At 42.2% G+C, this 18,199-nt stretch overlaps 1 protein-coding gene across 3 annotated transcripts in view; it reads right to left on the reverse strand.

Annotated features, from left to right (window-relative positions):
- Positions 1 to 18,199, reverse strand: part of SLC38A5 (solute carrier family 38 member 5) — a 204,267-nt gene that overhangs the window by 137,690 nt on the left and 48,378 nt on the right. The gene's annotated exons all lie outside the window — the stretch shown is intronic.

Below are 18,199 nucleotides of genomic sequence, written 5' to 3' on the forward strand. Positions count from 1 at the left end.
TAAAGCTATATCTGTCAGTTATTAGTAGCTAGGCCTATAGCAGTTAGTTAGGGGGTTGTTCTGAATCTGGTAATAATATGGGTTGCTCTATATAGTTTAAAGGCTGGGAGGCAGTTATTCTTTAACCCTTAGATGCACGACGAGTTATAGCTCGTTGTGCACATTGCGAGATCCCTTTTCGTCAAGCCGAGTATCTGTTGGTGGCCTACTGGGCGGCATTCCCAGGCTTCATGGGAGTGCCGGTGACATCACCACGTAAGCGCATGGTTACATCACAAAGGGGCTGAGACAGGAAGTTCAGTGTAGCTGCAAGGGAGCTAAATGGGGGAAGTTCTTCAAACCCCTCAATCTCAGATCCCATAGCAGCTATAAACCTCCAAGACCAATCATTTGAAAGAGAATTACCTGGTGATATTGGAGCAGTACAACACAGTGGATGTTTTCAAAATAAAGTAAAATAAAACACATGGGAATTAGCTTGGGAATGGAATATACATAACAAAAAAAAATCTGATAATAAAGTTTATTTTCTAGTAGACAAGTCCCTCTCTTAGAAAAAATATACCTATTGTCATGTGACCACTGTCGTAACAGCAAACACCTTGCAAGAAAAAATTGCTTTTGTTTCTATACGGCACAATGGGGCCTCCCTAATCTATATTATAACCCACAAAAGCCCTTATAGGTCCCTATTTCACAAGTGACTACCCTTGATGACAATTTAGTCATGTGATCACAGTAACAGCAGTGATCTGGGTCATTTTCATTAATATTTACTCAAATCTATGCACAAATTATACATATGTTTTACAGTTTTTGCTGCAGCTTTCTCACATGACATAAATTATAAATATAATAATGTTATATTGTGAATCTACTGGGTCTACTGAAAAAAACAATATATCATTTGTGTGGGTCACTCACTGAAATGTGACCTACGATAGGGTTTAAATGTAAGTAGCAACAAAAGCTCAAAATTGGCTCTGCATTTGGGTGTAAAAAAGGTTTAGCAGTGAAAGGGTTAAAAGGACATGCTGGACAAAAGAATAGTTGCCGTTTTCCTCATATTTTAACCCTTTACAGGTAGCAGTTGGTGAAGCTCTGCGTTTTAGAGCCGACGTATTCTTGTAACCTATAACAGAAGTGGTAAATATTCATAGATCAGCAATGTTCTTGCGTTTTTCACAGCTGTGTGCTATGCTTCAGGGCTGGAGGTTTACATTTTCACAGTTTTTATACCATATATAGAAGCAGGCCACCCACCTATATAATATAGAGCAGGGGCCATCAATTGTGGCCCTCCAGAGGTTTTGGAACTACATTTCCCATGATGCTCAGCCAGCTGAAATGCTGGTTGAGCATCATGGAAAATGTATTTCCACAATGCAGCCACTATAAAAATGTACAACTTCTGCTCGGTATCGTGCACACTAATCCGAAGTGCACAATACAGCTGTCAAAAAGCTACCAATGTTACTGATCTGTGAGTGAGCACCACCTTTGTCACAGAGTGCAACAATACCTAAACTCCAAGATGGTGGCACCCACTAGGGAAAATGTGGAGCTTCACCAGTTGGCACCTGTAATAGGGTCAAAATAAATGCTTTGAAGAGAGCTATATAGGCTTAGCAGTTAAATCTCCCCTTAAAAAGGGACAATACAACTTTTATGATTCAGATAGAGGACACAATTTAAACCACTTTCAAAATGTATTTCTACTATCTAATTTGCTATGTTCTCTTTGTTGAAAAGCATACCTAGGTAGGATCAGGAGCAGCAATGCACTACAGGAAGATAGCTGCTGATTGGTGGCTGCACATATATGCCTCTTGTCATTGAGTCACCTGAGGTGCTCAAATAGCTCCCAGTAGTGTATTGCTGCTCCTTCAACAAAGGATTCCAAGAGAATGAAGAAAATGTGATAATAGAAGTAAATTGAAAAAATGCTAAAAACTGTATGTTCTATGTGAATCATGAAAGAAGAATTATGGTCTTGTGTCCCTTTAAGGTGGTTGTGGGATCTATATCCTTTATTGCAGTGCTATTCTGCGTTTGTCAGCTGCAGTCTGGAAGAACTCCAGTTCGGAAGCTCACTGAGGTTTCTGAAGCGAAGACAAAACATCTCAGTTCTGCTTTTCAAGCTATTTTTATTCTTCTGTGTTTACTTTTTGTGTTTATTTTGCCTGGGATTAAACACATTTTACTGTTGTAATCAGAGGCAGCAGCCAGCAGCACCCTGCCCTGCAAATGACACGTCCGTCCGTACTAAAGCAGAGCTCTTGGAAAGCGGTGACTCATTTTACCCAGTGAAATGACGTCAGTTACTTTCACGGATGCTTTAAAGGTCCATTAAAACTTAAACTATGCTTACCTGATAATTCTCTTTTCTTCTTTACGGGGAGAGTCCCCAGCTGCATTCATTACTTTTGGGAAATACAGAACCTGGCTACAAGGAGGAGGCAAAGAAACCCCAGTCAAAGGCTTAAAAACCTCCCCCACTTCTCTCATCCCCCAGTCATTCTGCCAAGGGAACAAGGAACAGTAGAAGAAATATCAGGGAGAAAAAAGGTGCCAGAAGAACAAATAAAAGAAAAAATTTAAGACCGCCCACAGAAGAAAAACAGGCGGGTAGCTGTGGACTCTCCCCGTACAGAAGAAAAGAAAATATATCAGGTAAGCATAATTTAAGTTTTTGGTTTTTTTTTAAACGGGGAGAGTCCACAGCTGCATTCATTACTTTTGGGAAATCAATACCCAAGTTTATAGAGGATACTGAATGCAAACAGGCGGGGAAAAAAATGCGGCCCATTCTAATGGCACCACAGCCTGACACAACCCGGATTCCCGATAAAAAAACTACTTTAACAGAAGCAGTAAGAACAAAAATATGGAAAGAGGACAAGGTAACTGCCTATCAATTAGAACCATAAGGATCCCAGTTAGAGATCACTCTAAATTCTGGACTCCACTGAGCACAAAAACCTCTGAGGAGACAAAAGTCCCACTCTGTAGAAGCACACAAATGAAAACCTTGTCATGAACAATGGCAAGAGAAACAACAAACAAACTACCACACCACATTCTCCCTAACTGAAAGAAGGGAAGAATAATATAAGAAGGTCCGAAAGAACATCCAGAAACAATCCTTGAAGATTCAAGGACAAAGCAGAGAGAGAAGTCCCTAGCATAACTGGTTAAAGAGCAGCTACCAGGCTGCAAGAGGACAAAGTCCCGTAAAGAATACTCTACCGGCGGAGGAAAGCAAAGAAAGGAAAAATTCCAGACCACTTCCTACATGGATTCAAAAGGAACCAATGTAAAGTCTTAAAGGGACACTGAACCCAAATGTTCGCTTTTGTGATTCGGATAGAAAATGCAATTTTAAGCAACTTTCCAATTTACTCCTATTATCAATTTTTCTTCGTTCTCTTGCTATCTTTATTTGAAAAAGAAGGCATCTAAGCTTTTGTATTGGTCCAGAACTCTGGACAGCACTTTTTTATTGGTGGATGAATTTATCCACCAATCAGCAAGAACAACCCAGGTTGTTCACCAAAAATGGGCCGGCATCTAAACTTACATTCTTGCATTTCAACTAAAGATACCAAGAGAATGAAGAAAATTTGATAATAGGAGTAAATTAGAAAGTTGCTTAAAATTCCATGCTCTATCTGGATCACCAAAGAAAAAAATTTGGTTTCAGTGTCCCTTTAACCAGAACAGAAGTCCCAGAAGGACAAAAGGAAAAAAAGGTAGAACAAGACTACCTTACCATAGACTGCTAACTAGCACAGAGAAACTGAACACCCGTAGGTCAGAAAACACCCCGGGAGCAGAACAGGAACGGAATAGTAACATCTGTTTACTCCACAAACAAAAGCCGCAAGCTTCCATCGGATAGGCAGTCGGACGAAAAGTCAAACCATAGCAACTAGTCAACTGAGTAGCTAGCAAACTTTGAACTCCTAGAGTCAAATGAGGAAACTACCTCAGGGCAAGCCAGCTGGGTAGGCGCATTAGACCAGATCCTTCCAATTAGAAGGAAAACAAAAAAACTCAGGAATATTCCAGTAAAGAAATTCCCAGGAAAAACTTCCTCCATCTTTCTAGAAGTGAGAAAAAGAACCGCCCCAGTAGGAACAAGGAGATTTCCCCAGGACCGGGAAAAAACAAGCCTACTACTGAACGCCGGACAGATCCAAGACTATTAAAATCTGGAAAACAGATTAACCAAAATGCCAAGTCAAAGACAAGGACTAGGTTAAAAAACCGGACCCCAAAACCAGGTACCGGATCAAAACCAAAAACCTTGCAGAAAAACCACAAAGTTACCTGTAAATTAAATTTTCACCAAAGTTGATGCATGCCATACCCCCATGGGGTCTTGAACTCTGATCTTTCACAATGTATCCCAGTGGCTGTCCACGCAGGCTTCTAAGATAACACCCACAAAGTCCTAAGACAAAGGAAGGACCCAAAAGAGATCAGAACTCCATGATTGAGAGAATATGACAGTCTCTAAAGATCCAGTCTGGATCAACCTCCGGAAAACCTATAGCTCAAGGAATTAACGAATGAACGAGCATCCTAAAACTCCCATCAGGCGACAGCAAGAGACACTACATAACAATCCCCCAGATCCCCAAGTATATAGGATCAAAAAGAGGATACTGCAAGTAAAAAACGGTCCCTAAGAACCGGGACTCCTCAACCAGATGACCGAAAGTCCTACCCCAAAGGCAAGGGGAAGCGAAAAGTACAGCTATCCCCCAAAAAAGAGGAGAGAAACACCGGCGAAAGAGATCTAAAAATCGGACAATGTAATCCACAAGGAGTACCAATAGGGGGGAATAATCGCCCCCTAACCGGGTACTGTAGATCTCCATGCAGTCATCTGGTCCCCCACCCCCTCGGAAGGAAGGACTCTAGCTCCTGTCCAAAGGACCTCAGGAACTACAAATATACTGCCATAGCAGAAGTCGTAATCCCAGCAAACCATATAATCTATGCAGGGACGACCAACCAGTATCGAGTACGACCAACATCGGACGCCCCACCAAGATGAAATAAACTAGGACCAGCCTGACATCAGGACAGAAGGGCCTCCTATGACTTGTAGAAAACAAGAAACAACATTGTAACAATAAGTAAGCAAACTTAGTACCCAAACAGGACCAGCCTGTTGTCAAGGATACAATATGTCTGATATAAACCTCAAAAGAACAGACTGAACTAGTACCCAACCAAGAACAGCTTGCTGACCAGGGTAAAATCGAACTGCTCAAGGGTCAACTGAAAGTTCTATACCCTAGCAGGTCTAGACTAAACAAAACAGACGAACGATAGACAAATAAACCCTGAGGCTTAAACATTGTCTTAAAATATGTTGTTATTTGTCAGGGTGCCAGGAATCAGACTGAGACGAGAAGTGCAAAAATAATCACACCTTTATTAATAACAAAAAAATAATAAAAAGTCCACAAGTCAAATAACAAGCCAGGAGTCAAAACCAGAGCTGGTAGTCAGACGAGCCGAGTCAGGAGCCAAAGCGAATAGTCAGACGAGCCGAGTCAGGAGCCAAAGCGAATAGTCAGACGAGCCGGAATCAGGAACAAGGAAAACAGCAGAGTCAGGAACAAGCCAGGGATCAGGAAGGACATCAGACAGCCAGGTAATACACAGGAACTCTCACAAACAGGTCCGAGACAACGCAAAGCATACTGAACAGAGGCCCTTTAAATAATAAGTGATGACATCACAATTCTGAGACTGCATCCTGTCTCACACAGATGATGCACACCAGTCTGGCCATAAAAGGAAGTGCAGGAAATGAGCAGCATCCCCCACAATGCACCATAGTCAGCAAGACAGGTGAGTAAAATGGCTGCCAGCAGCACATGGCAAACACAACAGGGGAAAAGAAACCTGACATTTTTTTGTTTTCTTTGAACTTCCGCCGGAAGTAACATCTATTGCGACCATAAAAATTGCTAGCATCAAAATCCCAGAAAAGAATTTCCTAAAAAGGAAAAATAAGTCACGAGCTCCAAAATAAAGAAATAAAACACATCCTAACCAAATCAAAAGAAAATAGACCGCACTCGCAGGTGAACGCCAAAGAGGAATGGAAGCACTAACAGGACCAGCCTGTCAGATATCCTAATCCTCAGGAGCTCAGAACAGAGATTAGACACACAAAAACAAGACAAACAGGAGTAGGATCTCATCCCTCCACTCGTCTAGCGCTGTTCGCCATCTGATTCAGAAGCCTGAGGATCCGTTGACAAATCAGAACTGGTATCCTCCAAGGCCGCCAACACATGCTGCAGCAGTACACACAGGCGCGCCAGTCTGAATCTAAAGGCAAAATCCGCCTCCAGCGGGGCATCTATAGGCCCCAACCCTGAAGGCTGTACCCCTGAAGCCTCAGAGGAAACCGCTTCCCCAGAGGAAAGATCCGATATAATCGAACTCGCACCTGACGTCCCCAGGTTAAGGGGACACCGGACTCTTCGCTTGCAATTAGGAAGATGTAAATGTGCCAACGCCAAAGATATGGTCATGCGGAACCGTGCAGTAACCTGAAGATGGGGTAACGGTATATGGGACAACTACCTCTGTAGGAACAGAATATTCTAGGGAACGCACCTCATGGGACACAGAATTTCTTAGAGGCGTATGGCTCAGCGGTCTCTAACCTCTCCCCAGAGGAAGAAGAGAGCACTCTATTATGGCATACGGAACATAATTGATTGGGCTGGATTACCCTGGCCTCCCCACAATCTACGCAAGTAACAGAATCTGAGTCAGAGAAATCCTTCTCCGAACAATCAGAATCCTCCATAGCTTGACTTATTAAATTATGGACAAAAGCAACTGGCACCTTACACCCCCAATGGCTGGGGCACTCACCACCTCCTATGACCCAGACAAGTAGAGAAACGGATCCTCTCCACCGACAGTTGGTCATGAATACAGAAATGGACAACAAAAAGGTGACAACGCCCGGTCATGAGGTGTGACATGTAGGCCAAAGAAAAGCGCAACAGTCTACAAGAACTGCATAGCTCAAAAAACAGAATTTATGCTTACCTGATAAATTACTTTCTCCAACGGTGTGTCCGGTCCACGGAATCATCCATAACTTGTGGGAATATTCTCTTCCCCAACAGGAAATGGCAAAGAGCACAGCAAAAGCTGTCCATATAGTCCCTCCCAGGCTCCGCCCCCCCAGTCATTCGACCGACGGTTAGGAGAAAAAAATGAGAAACTATAAGGTGCCGTGGTGACTGTAGTGTATAGAGAAAGAAATTTTTCAAACCTGATTAAAAAACCAGGGCGGGCCATGGACCGGACACACCGTTGGAGAAAGCAATTTATCAGGTAAGCATAAATTCTGTTTTCTCCAACATTGGTGTGTCCGGTCCACGGCGTCATCCATAACTTGTGGGAACCAATACCAAAGCTTTAGGACACGGATGAAGGGAGGGAGCAAATCAGGTTACCTAAACGGAAGGCACCACGGCTTGCAAAACCTTTCTCCCAAAAATAGCCTCCGAAGAAGCAAAAGTATCAAATTTCTAAAATTTGGCAAAAGTGTGCAGAGAAGACCAAGTCGCTGCCTTACATATCTGATCAACAGAAGCCTCATTCTTGAAGGCCCATGTGGAAGTCACAGCCCTAGTAGAGTGAGCTGTGATTCGTTCAGGAGGCTGCCGTCCGGCACTCTCATAAGCCAATCGGATGATGCTTTTCAGCCAGATAGAAAGAGAGGTAGCAGTAGCTTTTTGTCCTCTCCTCTTACCAGAATAAACGACAAACAAAGAAGAAGTTTGTCTGAAATCCTTTGTTGCTTCTAAATAGAACTTTAAAGCACGGACTACATCTAAATTGTGTAACAAACGTTCCTTCTTTGAAACTGGATTCGGACACAAAGAAGGAACAACTATTTCCTGGTTAATGTTCTTGTTGGAAACAACTTTGGAAGAAAACCAGGCTTGGTACGCAAAACAACCTTATCTGAATGGAACACCAGATAGGGTGGGTCACACTGCAAAGCAGATAATTCAGAAACTCTTCTAGCAGAAGAAATAGCAACCAAAAACAAAACTTTCCAAGATAGAACTTGATATCTATGGAATGTAAGGGTTCAAACGGAACCCCTTGAAGAACAGAAAGAACTAAATTTAGACTCCAGGGAGGAGTCAAGGGTCTGTAAACAGGCTTGATTCTAACCAAAGCCTGTACAAAAGCTTGTACATCTGGCACAGCTGCCAGTCGTTTGTGTAACAAGAAAGATAAAGCAGAAATCTGTCCTTTTAGAGAACTCGCTGACAATCCCTTATCCAAACCTTCTTGGAGAAAGGAGAGGATCCTAGGAATTTTAATCTTACTCCAGGAGAATCCCTTGGATTCACACCAACAGATATATCTTTTCCATATTTTATGGTAAATCTTTCTAGTCACAGGTTTTCTGGCTTGGACCAGAGTATCTATCACTGAATCTGAAAACCCACGCTTGGATAAAATCAAACGTTCAATTTCCAAGCAGTCAGCTGCAGAGAAACTAGATTTGGATGTTCGAATGGACCTTGTACTAGAAGATCCTGTCTCAAAGGTAGCTTCCATGGTGGAGCCGATGACATATTCACCAGGTCTGCATACCAAGTCCTGCGCGGCCACGCAGGAGCTATCAGAATCACCTAGGCCTTCTCCTGTTTGATCCTGGCTACAAGCCTGGGAAGGAGAGGGAACGGTGGAAACGCATAAGCTAGGTTGAACGACCAAGGCGCCACTAATGCATCCACTAGAGTCGCCTTGGGATCCCTGGATCTAGACCCGTAGCAAGGAACCTTGAAGTTCTGACGAGACGCCATCAGATCCATGTCTGGAATGCCCCATAATTGAGTCAACTGGGCAAACACCTCCGGGTGAAGTTCCCACTCCCCCGGATGGAAAGTCTGACGACTCAGATAATCCGCCTCCCAGTTGTCTACTCCTGGGATGTGAATTGCCGATAGGTGGCAGGAGTGATCCTCCGCCCATTTGATGATTTTGGACACCTCTCTCATCAACAAGGAACTCCTTGTTCCCCCCTGATGGTTGATGTAAGCTACAGTCGTCATGTTGTCTGACTGGAATCTTATGAATCCGGCCTTCGCTAGTTGAGGCCAAGCCCGGAGAGCATTGAATATCGCTCTCAGTTCCAGGATGTTTATCGGGAGAAGAGACTCTTCCCGAAACCATAGACCCTGAGCTTTCAGGGAATCCCAGACCGCTCCCCAGCCTAATAGACTGGCGTCGGTCGTGACAATGACCCACTCTGGTCTGCGGAAACTCATTCCCTGGGACAGGTGATCCTGGGTCAACCACCAACGGAGTGAGTCTCTGGTCATCTGGTCTACTTGAATCACTGGCGACAAGTCTGTATAGTCCCCATTCCACTGCTTGAGCATGCACAGTTGTAATGGTCTTAGATGAATTTGAGCAAAAGGAACTATGTCTATTGCTGCAACCATCAACCCTACTACTTCCATGCACTGAGCTATGGAAGGCTGCAGAATAGAGTGAAGAACTTGACAAGCGTTTAGAAGCTTTGACTTTCTGACTTCTGTCAGGAAGATCTTCATTTCTAAAGAATCTATTATTGTTCCCAAAAAGGGAACTCTTGTCGATGGAGACAGGGAACTCTTTTCTACGTTCACCTTCCACCCGTGAGATCTGAGAAAAGCTAGAACAATGTCTGTATGAGCCTTTGCTTTGGAAAGAGACGACGCTTGGATTAGAATGTTGTCCAGATAAGGTGCCACTGCAATACCCCTTGGTCTTAGGACCGCTAGAAGGGACCCGAGCACCTTTGTGAAAATCCTTGGAGCAGTGGCTAGCCCGAATGGGAGAGCCACGAACTGGTAATGTTTGTCCAGAAAGGCGAACCTTAGGAACTGATGATGATCTTTGTGGATAGGAATATGTAGATATGCATCCTTTAAATCCACGGTAGTCATAAATTGACCCTCCTGGATTGTAGGTAAAATTGTTCGAATGGTTTCCATTTTGTTTAGAATTTTTAAATCCAGATTTGGTCTGAAAGTTCCTTCTTTTTTGGGAACTACAAACAGATTTGAGTAAAACCCCTGACCTTGTTCCACAGTTGGAACTGGGTGTATCACTCCCATCTTTAACAGGTCTTCTACACAATGTAAGCATTTATTTGGTTTGAAGATAAGTGAGACATGTGGAACCTTCCCTTTGGGGGTAGTTCCTTGAATTCTAGAAGATAACCCTGAGAGACTATTTCTAGTGCCCAGGGATCCTGAACATCTCTTGCCCAAGCCTGAGCAAAGAGAGAGAGTCTGCCCCCTACTAGATCCGGTCCCGGATCGGGGGCTACCCCTTCATGCTGTTTTGGTAGCAGCAGCAGGCTTCTTGGCCTGTTTACCCTTGTTCCAGCCTTGCATTGGTTTCCAAGCTGGTTTAGTCTGGGAAGCGTTACCCTCTTGTCTAGAGCCTGCAGAGTTGGAAGCCGGTTCGTTCCTGAAATTGCGAAAGGAACGAAAATTGGACTTATTCTTAGCCTTGAAAGGTCTATCTTGTGGGAGGGCATGGCCCTTTCCCCCAGTGATGTCTGAAATAATCTCTTTCAATTCTGGCCCAAAAAGGGTCTTGCCTTTGAAAGGGATATTAAGCAATTTTGTCTTGGAAGATACATCCGCCGACCAAGACTTTAGCCAGAGCGCTCTGCGCGCCACAATTGCAAACCCTGAATTTTTCGCCGCTAACCTTGCTAACTGCAAAGCGGCGTCTAAAATAAAGGAATTAGCTAACTTAAGTGCGTGAATTCTGTCCATGACTTCCTCATACGGAGTCTCCCTACAGAGCGACTTTTCCAGTTCCTCGAACCAGAATAACGCCGCTGTAGTGACAGGAATAATGCACGAAATAGGTTGAAGGAGGTAACCTTGCTGTACAAAAATCTTTTTAAGCAAACCCTCCAATTTTTTTATCCATAGGATCTTTGAAAGCACAATTGTCCTCAATAGGAATGGTCGTGCGCTTGGCTAGTGTAGAAACCGCCCCCTCGACCTTAGGGACTGTTTGCCATAAGTCCTTCTTGGGGTCGACCATAGGGAACAATTTCTTAAATATAGGAGGAGGGACAAAAGGTATGCCTGGTTTCTCCCACTCCTTATTCACTATGTCCGCCACCCTTTTAGGTATCCGAAAGGCATCAGGGTGCACCGGGACCTCTAGGAACTTGTCCATCTTGCACAATTTTTCTGGGATGACCAGATTGTCACAATCATCCAGAGTAGATAGCACCTCCTTAAGTAATGCGCAGAGATGCTCTAATTTAAATTTAAATGTCACAACATCAGGTTCTGCCTGCTGAGAAATTCTTCCTGTATCAGAAATTTCCCCATCTGACAAACCCTCCCTCACTGCCACTTCAGATTGGTGTGAGGGTATGACAGAAAAATTATCATCAGCGCCCTCCTGCTCTACAGTGTTTAAAACAGAGCAATCGCGCTTTCTCTGAAAAGCTGGCATTTTGGATAAAATATTAGCTATGGAGTTATCCATTACTGCCGTCAATTGTTGCATAGTAACAAGCATTGGCGCGCTAGAAGTACTAGGGGTCGTCTGCGCGGGCAGAACTGGTATAGACACAGAAGGAGATGATGTAGAACTATGTCTACTTCCTTCATCTGAGGAATCATCCTGGGCAACATTACTATTTGTGACAGTACTGTCCTTACTTTGTTTGGACGCTATGGCACAATTATCACACATATTTGAAGGGGGAACCACATTGGCTTCCATACATACAGAACATGATCTATCTGAAGGTACAGACATGTTAAACAGGCTTAAACTGGTTAATAAAGCACAAAAACCGTTTTAAAACAAAACCGTTACTGTCTCTTTAAATGTTAAACAGTGCACACTTTATTACTGAATATGTGAAAAACTATGAAGGAATTATCCAATCTTTACCAATTTTCACCACAGTGTCTTAATGCATTCAAAGTATTGCACCCCAATTTTCAAGTTGTTAACCCTTAAAATGTGGAAACCGGAGCCGTTTGCCATTTTAACCCCCCTACAGTCCCAGCCACAGCCTTTGTTGCGACTTCACCAATCCCAGGGGGGTATACAATACCAATTGAAGACTTCTAGGAACGTTTTCAGTGGATACCAGACCCTCACACATGCAGCTGCATGTACTGTACTCAAAAGTAACTGCGCAATAATGGCGCGAAAATGAGGCTCTGCCTACTACAGTGAAAGGCCCTTCCTGACTGGGAAGGTGTCTTAACAAGTGCCTGGCGCTAAAAACGTTCCCCAATATTAAAAAAGTGTGAAAGTCACTTCAAACTGCATATAATACTTAAATAAAGCAATCGATTTAGCCCCTAAAAGTGTCCACCAGTTATATAGCCCATAATAAGCCCTTTATTCTGTTTGAGTCTAAGAAAATGGCTTACCGATCCCCATGAGGGAAAAATGACAGCCTTCCAGCATTACACAGTCTTGTTAGAAAAATGGCTAGTCATACCTTGAGCAGAAAAGTCTGCAAACTGTTCCCCCCAACTGAAGTTCTCTCAGCTCAACAGTCCTGTGTGGGAACAGCAATTGATTTTAGTTACTGCTGCTAAAATCATACTCCTCTTTTAAACAGAACTCTTCATCTCTTTCTGTTTAAGAGTAAATAGTACATACCAGCACTATTTTAAAATAACAAACTCTTGATAGAAGAATAAAAAACTACAACTAAACACCACATACACTTCACCATCTCCGTGGAGATGCTACTTGTTCAGAGCGGCAAAGAGAATGACTGGGGGGGCGGAGCCTGGGAGGGACTATATGGACAGCTTTTGCTGTGCTCTTTGCCATTTCCTGTTGGGGAAGAGAATATTCCCACAAGTTATGGATGACGCCGTGGACCGGACACACCAATGTTGGAGAAAAATTGTACGTTCCGTAATAGCCATGAGCCCCAACATTTCTACACATAAGCAGACAGAATAACATAACAAACATGATTAAAGTCCCCCACTGCTCAATAACCCCCTCAGGAGATATTAACCCTTGATTCTATAAAGATAAAGGAGTCCCACTAAGACCCTGTCTTCTATCATTTACATTACATACACACAATGAAAAAAATGAAACGATCTTACCGGAATCTATGCCGTGGAACAGTAACATGGTCCTTCAAGTTTTACAGATAGTAGCGTTGCTTCTGACATGGACTTGAGTGAAGAAAGCAGGCAGCGAAACTTGTCAATGCCGATTGCTTATGGAGCTGTTAATATGAGTCGGGATGGTTTCGTAGAAAGACTCTCCCTGCATCTTCGGACTCTAACTTTCATCCATGCTCTCACTGAGAGGCTGACAGGACTACTTAAAACTCCCGTCCCATCTCAAAGAGTACTACCCTCCATAAGAGATTACTCCGTAATCTTCCGACACTTCACTGCCAACCTCCTGTGACGAAAGGCAAAGAATGATTGGGGAATGAGTGAAGTGGGGGAGGTATTTAAGCCTTTGGCTGGGGTGTCTTTGCCTCCTCCCGGTGGCCAAGTTCTGCATTTCCCAAAAGTAATGAATGCAGCTGTGGACTCTCCCCATTTAATAAGAAAAAAGGGACACTCAAGGCAAAATTACAGGGAGTGCAGAATTATTAGGCAAGTTGTATTTTTGAGGATTAATTTTATTATTGAACAACAACCATGTTCTCAATGAACCCAAAAAACTAATTAATATCAAAGCTGAATAGTTTTGGAAGTAGTTTTTAGTTTGTTTTTAGTTATAGCTATTTTAGGGGGATATCTGTGTGTGCAGGTGACTATTACTGTGCATAATTATTAGGCAACTTAACAAAAAACAAATATATACCCATTTCAATTACTTATTTTTACCAGTGAAACCAATATAACATCTCAACATTCACAAATATACATTTCTGACATTCAAAAACAAAACAAAAACAAATCAGTGACCAATATAGCCACCTTTCTTTGCAAGGACACTCAAAAGCCTGCCATCCATGGATTCTGTCAGTGTTTTGATCTGTTCACCATCAACATTGCGTGCAGCAGCAACCACAGCCTCCCAGACACTGTTCAGAGAGGTGTACTGTTTTCCCTCCTTGTAAATCTCACATTTGATGATGGACCACAGGTTCTCAATGGGGTTCAGATCAGGTGAACAAGGAGGCCATGTCATTAGATTTTCTTCTTTTATACCCTTTCTTGCCAGCCACGCTGTGGAGTACTTGGACGCGTGTGATGGAGCATTGTCCTGCATGAAAATCATGTTTTTCTTGAATGATGCAGACTTCTTCCTGTACCACTGCTTGAAGAAGGTGTCTTCCAGAAACTGGCAGTAGGACTGGGAGTTGAGCTTGACTCCATCCTCAACCCGAAAAGGTCCCACAAGCTCATCTTTGATGATACCAGCCCAAACCAGTACTCCACCTCCACCTTGCTGGCGTCTGAGTCGGACTAGAGCTCTCTGCCCTTTACCAATCCAGCCACGGGCCCATCCATCTGGCCCATCAAGACTCACTCTCATTTCATCAGTCCATAAAACCTTAGAAAAATCAGTCTTGAGATATTTCTTGGCCCAGTCTTGACGTTTCAGCTTGTGTGTCTTGTTCAGTGGTGGTCTTCTTTCAGCCTTTCTTACCTTGGCCATGTCTCTGAGTATTGCACACCTTGTGCTTTTGGGCACTCCAGTGATGTTGCAGCTCTGAAATATGGCCAAACTGGTGGCAAGTGGCATCTTGGCAGCTGCACGCTTGACTTTTCTCAGTTCATGGGCAGTTATTTTGCGCCTTGGTTTTTCCACACGCTTCTTGCGACCCTGTTGACTATTTTGAATGAAACGCTTGATTGTTCGATGATCACGCTTCAGAAGCTTTGCAATATTAAGAGTGCTGCATCCCTCTGCAAGATATCTCACTATTTTTGACTTTTCTGAGCCTGTCAAGTCCTTCTTTTGACCTTTTTTGCCAAAGGAAAGGAAGTTGCCTAATAATTATGCACACCTGATATAGGGTGTTGATGTCATTAGACCACACCCCTTCTCATTACAGAGATGCACATCACCTAATATGCTTAATTGGTAGTAGGCTTTCGAGCCTATACAGCTTGGAGTAAGACAACATGCATAAAGAGGATGATGTGGTCAAAATACTCATTTGCCTAATAATTCTGCACTCCCTGTATACTTTCATGATTCAGACAGAGCAGCACTTTTAAAAAACTTTCCAATTTACTTCCATTTACAAAATGTGCACAGTCTTTTTATATTTACACTTTTTGAGTCAACAGCTCCTACTGAGCATGTGCAAGAATTCACAGAATAAACGTATATGCATTTGTGATTGGCTGATAGCTGTCACGTGATTCAGGGGGAGTGGAAATAGACATAACTTTGAATTTTGTCAGAAAAAAATCTTCTACTCATTTGAAGTTCAGTCTAAGTGCTATTGCATTGTCTTTTTATCATGCATTTGTTTATTATGCAAATCTACTTTATTTACTCGTCCTTTAAGCTGGACATTTTAACAACGCACAAAAAGTTTCATAACTGAAAGGGAAACATTATTGCAATATACATTCATTATTTATTTTGCTTCCTTTTGCTGTAAAATACATCTGAAAATTCTGCTTGCTTCACTTTCTCCCAGGGAGGCTTGGGTTAATACTTTTAGCTAATGTTTGTGAGCTTTGGTTTACCTTCCCCCTCCTCCCAAACTTAAAGATAGATTACAAGGGGTATGGTATTTAGTGCTTTTGCTAGAAGTAAGCTTTGGAAGTAAGTTTTTTGCACGCCCAAGTTACCACATGTATCACAAGTTGAAAGGAAAACTTTCACATGCAAGCGAAAACCAAAGCGCACCAACTTCAGGACCTTGGATACCGTGACCGTGCTAACTTTCTCTCCTAATGCCCGTCAATGGAGAGTGTAGAAGAAAAAAACGCGACAGGAGTTATTAATATTTCACATTGCAATGTTCTAAACATACAGGAAATTTATATTTATATATATATATATATATATATATATATATATATATATATATATATATATATATATATATATATATATATATATATATATATATATTAGGGTTGCACCGGTACCGATACCAAGTATTTGCATGAGTACTTGTACTCGTGCAAATGCACCGATACTTAAACCGATACCTCCACTTCCTACCCATATGCTATCTTGTGGCGTTTTTTCAAACTGCATGTTCCCATTTCATTTTAAACTGGAGTGGAGACTAAACTAAAAATTGTTTACTACTGTTCTGACAATACAAATTGCTGTTATTTGTATTATTGTAGGAGAGATCACTGTACCTTGTTCAGACAAACCCCTGAAGTACTGGGTAGTTAATAAACAGATTTCCAGCTCTGGCTAAATTGACCCAAAAATATCTTTCTGCCCCATGCAGTAGTGTGGAAAGATAAAGGCTGTTCAACTTAGAGTCGAACCTCCATACAAATGTCAGATTGACGTTATATAACAGCCCTACAGCCCAATTGTATCACCCCTTTAAATTTAATATTTTTTTATTTTATTGTAATATTTTTTATTTATAAACATGTTCAGTGAACTTTGTGACTAATAAAATTGTTTTATTATTTCATAATGTCTTTTGAATTACAGTCCTTTATAATTATAAAGAAGGAATCTTAAATAATTAGTCTTGGTGCTTGGTAAACTGTCACATAACATAAAAAAAAAAAGTATCGGTAATTGGTATCGGCAAGTATTTGAAAACAAGTATATATATATATATATATATATATATATATATATATATATATATACACATACACACACACTGTATATGTATATATATATATATATAACATAATTTATGCTTACCTGATAAATTTATTTCTCTTGTAGTGTATCCAGTCCACGGATCATCCATTACTTATGGAATATATTCTCCTTCCCAACAGGAAGCTGCAAGAGTCCACCCACAGCAAAGCTGCTATATAGCTCCTCCCCTAACTGCCATATTCAGTCATTCGACCGAAAACATGCAGAGAAAGGAAAAACCATAGGGTGCAGTGGTGACTGTAGTTCAAATGAAAAAACTACCTGCCTTAAAGTGACAGGGCGGGCCGTGGACTGGATACACTACAAGAGAAATAAATTTATCAGGTAAGCATAAATTATGTTTTCTCTTGTTAAGTGTATCCAGTCCACGGATCATCCATTACTTATGGAATACCAATACCAAAGCTAAAGTACACGGATGATGGGAGGGACAAGGCAGGTACTTAAATGGAAGTTACCACTGCCTGTAAAAACAGAATTTATGTTTACCTGATAAATTACTTTCTCCAACGGTGTGTCCGGTCCACGGCGTCATCCTTACTTGTGGGATATTCTCTTCCCCAACAGGAAATGGCAAAGAGCCCAGCAAAGCTGGTCACATGATCCCTCCTAGGCTCCGCCTTCCCCAGTCATTCGACCGACGTAAAGGAGGAATATTTGCATAGGAGAAATCATATGATACCGTGGTGACTGTAGTTAAAGAAAATAAATTATCAGACCTGACTAAAAAACCAGGGCGGGCCGTGGACCGGACACACCGTTGGAGAAAGTAATTTATCAGGTAAACATAAATTCTGTTTTCTCCAACATAGGTGTGTCCGGTCCACGGCGTCATCCTTACTTGTGGGAACCAATACCAAAGCTTTAGGACACGGATGAAGGGAGGGAGCAAATCAGGTCACCTAAATGGAAGGCACCACGGCTTGCAAAACCTTTCTCCCAAAAATAGCCTCAGAAGAAGCAAAAGTATCAAACTTGTAAAATTTGGTAAAAGTGTGCAGTGAAGACCAAGTCGCTGCCTTACATATCTGATCAACAGAAGCCTCGTTCTTGAAGGCCCATGTGGAAGCCACAGCCCTAGTGGAATGAGCTGTGATTCTTTCAGGAGGCTGCCGTCCGGCAGTCTCATAAGCCAATCTGATGATGCTTTTAATCCAAAAAGAGAGAGAGGTAGAAGTTGCTTTTTGACCTCTCCTTTTACCAGAATAAACAACAAACAAGGAAGATGTTTGTCTAAAATCCTTTGTAGCATCTAAATAGAATTTTAGAGCGCGAACAACATCCAAATTGTGCAACAAACGTTCCTTCTTTGAAACTGGATTCGGAC

Source organism: Bombina bombina, chromosome 12 (genome assembly GCF_027579735.1).
Source record: "Bombina bombina isolate aBomBom1 chromosome 12, aBomBom1.pri, whole genome shotgun sequence".
Classification (NCBI taxonomy): Eukaryota; Metazoa; Chordata; class Amphibia; order Anura; family Bombinatoridae; genus Bombina; species Bombina bombina.